General features: G+C 40.3%; 1 pseudogene; it reads right to left on the bottom strand.

Moving 5' to 3' along the window:
• Positions 1 to 2521: 2521 nt before the first annotated feature.
• On the bottom strand, positions 2522 to 3093 carry LOC114037957 (annotated as a pseudogene).
• Between the last annotated feature and the right edge of the window lie 955 nt (positions 3094 to 4048).

Here is a 4048-nt window from a genome sequence, read left to right as displayed (position 1 = left end):
TACCTCCCATGGTACAGTGTGTCAACCAGAGAATGATCATTCCAGGTTCAAAATACTCTGTGGGTCTGTGTCCCCTGAAACCATAGCTCAGGAGACCCTACTGATGTACTTACTTTGAATGGTCAGCCAGAGGGCACAATTAGTTCAAAAACAAAGGCATTTAACGAAATGGCATCATAAGAAAAGTAGCATAAGAAAATGTTTCCCCAATAAACTTGAGATATTCTTTCCCAGAAATATACATCACATCAGTGTGAAAAGGAGACAAAAATAGGGAATGCACAAGAAGGGATTGTTGGGGAATCTTGGACCTGAGTTCCTAAGAGTCCAGGGAGACTTCTTCTCCAGCAAGTCTGTTACTTTCGAGGACTCAGCAGACTGAAGAGAAGCTTCATTAGTGTCCTTTCTTATAGGAAGCAGCTCTGCCTTCTTGGAAGGTACTTGGTTATGTAGCTTTATAGCAGGGCAGATTTGCCAAATCAGCAGTATTCTGAGGCATTGAACTGGACTAATTTAGACATTGTTTTTCCACACAAGAAAAAGCTGATTCATGGGCTTGACACAGGTTTCTGTGATGGCAGGCTCCATAGTTTGTTGTATTACTGGCTTGCTCAATAAGGCTGTTAGTTCTTTCCACCTGGCTTGTGATTCTTACATATGGTTGTCTGGAAAATGCCTCCTGAATCCAGCCTCAGACTAAACACTTGACACTTACTAATTGTGTGACCCTGGGCAAGTCACTTAACCCCGATTGCCTTAAAAAAAAAATTCCTCTTGGAGGAAAGAACAAAATTGCCCTGTTAGTCACGTGATATGTTTCTTAAATCATGTCTTTTCTTCTACAGGATGAATGTACCAGGGTCACATGAGACCAAGGCACACATGTGGGAGGACCCACATGTAGCACACATGTGTAGCCAGACAACACAGGTAGTGGGGCCACTTTTCCTTCCTCAGCTACAGGGCTGCCAATGTCCTCCAGTGACATCATTGAGCTGTTTTCACTAGTCCAGCTCGAGACTGTTCTTGTAGTCTTTGCTGCATTTTGCTTTGCCACATGTATAGTCTCTACCATGACTCTGCTTTTAGTTTCTGGCTCAGCTGAAATCCTTGGATATCTTCTTTGAGTGAGCAGATGCTGCCTTTCTCTCTTAGCTTAAAGCCCATAGACTTTTTTTTTTAAAGCTATTTTAGAAAAGGCAAACCTTTCCTGGAACTGACAAAAACCTTTAGGTTCTCTTGTTTTGTTCCCTTAAGAGACTTGACTAGAACTTCTCATTTCTTTCTTTCTTTCTTTTTTATATTAAATTTTATTTTACTTTCAAACACCTCCCACTTCCCTCCCATTCTTTGCCACCTCAAAAAGAGCTATAAATATTTTTAAGTTCCTATAAATATTTATAAATAAATATAAATATCCTTAGGATTTGTTTGCTTAGGACTAATCTCTCCCTTAATCTACCCTCTCTCTAATTCCCCCTGCTTCCTTTTCCTTCCTATTTCCTCATTGAGTGAAATATATTTCTATATTCTGTGTGTGTGTGTGTGTGTGTGTGTGTATGTGTGTGTATTATTCCTTCTTTTGACTAGTTCAGATGAAAATGAGATTCAAGTGTGTCAGCTGCTGCCTCCTCCATCTTCTTGTTTTTATAAATGTCCACTTGGGTACTCTGTCCTTCCTTTCTCTTCCCCCGCCAGTGAATTCCTCTTCTCTCTCTTTCCATTCTTTTCTTAAGATCATGAAGACTACTACCAGGCCTTGTCTAATTGTATTAGCTCAGGGGTGGGGAACCTGGGGCCTCCAGGCCTTAGGTTCCCCATCCTGGATTAGCTCTATGAATCCTGATGATGAGATAAGAATAAGAGGGGGCATATGTATTATTTCCCTGTGTTTGAATGTAAACAGTTTATCTTTGTTTAGTCTCTTATTGTTATTCATGTTTACTTTTTTATGTTTCTTTTCACTCCTATATTTGTAATTCAAGGTTTCTCTACAGGTTTCTCTGTTTTTTTTTTTTTAAATCAGGAATGTTTGGAGGTCCTTTTTTTTTTTAAAAGTCCCCCCCCCCCCCCCCCCCCCAGCATGTTTTACTCAGTTTTGTTGGGTAATTTATTCTTGGCTGGAAGCCTATAACCTTTGCTTCTGGAATATCATATTCCAAGTTCTCCATTCCTTCAAAGTGGTGACTGCTGAATCATGTGTGATTCTGACTGTGGATCCTTGGTACTTGAATTCCTTATTTCTGGCTGCTTACAGTGTTTTTATTTTGACTTGAAAGGTCTGGAGTTTGACTATGATGTTCCTGGAAGGTTTCATTTTGGAATTTCTTTTAGGAGATGACTGAGGATTGTTTCTATTTTCACTTTGCCCTCTGGTTCTAAGAGATCTAGGAAGTTTTAAGATTTTTGAAATCCTTGGATATCTTTTTTTGAGAGAACAGATACTCCCTTTCTCTAGAGATATGATGTGTAGGCCCCCCCTTTTTTTTTTGCTCATGGCATTCAGATAATTCAATTATTCTCATTTTTTTTCCTCTTTAATGTTGATATCCCCAATACTGGTGTTCCGAGGGATCTCAGGGAGATTAATGTTCTTCACCACAGATAGAGCCCGAGCAGGAGCTGCTGAAAGGCCGCCCCCTGATTTCTCCAATTTGTTTTAAGCTTCAGTTTGAGCCAAAATTTCATTCCTGTTCATTTCCAGTACCATACCACCCATCACCACCTCTTGTAGGATGTAATGAACCTTGGCCATGATCAAATCCAACTCACAGACATTTTCGAAACACTTGTCCAGTGTCTCCACAAAAACCTGAATGAGGTCCAAGATCCTCAGTTCACTTTCTGAAGAATTCATGCAAAACACAAAATGCAAAGTGGCATAGTGCTGGTAAATCAACTTGTAGTCAGAATTGCCAATCAAACTGAACCCCCACCCCCACCCTGGAAGTTATAAATGTTGTCATCCCTCTTGAGGACAAGGTGGAAAGTCTTCCAGACAATCTGCTGTTGAATCTCTTCTGAGAAGCACTGGTAGAAGCCAACCTGTAGTGGCTTCCCATTGTTGTTAAACACCAGAATCACCTGGATCATCTTTCTGGGGGCCAATGCTGCCACCGATTCTCAGGCACCGCTTCTGGCTCCTGCAAGAACTGACCATTTGTTTTTCCTCTTTGATCTGTTTTTTAAGTGAATTGTTTTTGCTATGTAAGTATGATGCTTTTAATTTTCTTATTAACTTCCACAGTGGTAAGCATAGTACTAGACACAAAGTAAGTCCTGGCTAAATATCGGTTGTTTGTGTGTGGGCATTAGCACAAAGCCCTTTTCAGGCTTTACTGGCCATGTCTGCATATGCAAAGGACAGGAATGCCACTGAACTGGTGGAAGAGACAATGTCCTTGTCAGCTGCACTCTTTTGGACAGGACTTCATCATGCTTACATTTTCTTCAATTTTTTCTCAGCCTTTTGACTTTAACACTTCTTGTTGCTTCATGGAACCATTGGGCTTCCTCAGTCCCAAGCACCAAGCACCCAAGCACCAAGCTCTTAGAGCAAATGGCAACTATACCTTCCAAATGGCTAATGCTCTCAAGCTTAATCTTTTTATTTCCTGGTCAAAGTGCTTAGGCTTTTGTGTCAAAGACCAGGACTCAGTGCCTCAGTGCCTCAGTTTATAGTAAATGTTGCACATTCTTCCCAAGTTTAATATTTGATTGAAGTACTATGAGGTAGTAGTTATTTGTCCAACAATACTAAACAATAGTGGGGCTCAGATTCCTCAGTTTTCAAATAATAAATTTCTTTGTTTTCTTATGTAGAAGAGTGAGAAAAAGTGCAAAGAAAATGTTACATTCAAAGGGCGAGAGCACTCACTCAGTCAATAAACAGTAAGTGCCTACTGTGTACCAGGTTCTGTGCTGACGACAAATAAGAAAAAGAAAGCTAGGCCTTTCCCTCAAGAAGTTTATGGTCTAATGGGGAAGACAATACACAAAAGGACAAAGAAAAGGGGAAAGAGGAAGGCGATGAAGGTAAAGAAAGTAT

The sequence above is a fragment of the Vombatus ursinus genome, unplaced genomic scaffold (genome assembly GCF_900497805.2).
Source record: "Vombatus ursinus unplaced genomic scaffold, bare-nosed wombat genome assembly UNPS02010769.1, whole genome shotgun sequence".
Lineage (NCBI taxonomy): Eukaryota > Metazoa > Chordata > Mammalia > Diprotodontia > Vombatidae > Vombatus > Vombatus ursinus.
Note: the sequence above shows the minus strand (reverse complement) of the source record. Positions and strands in the feature narration are given on the sequence as shown.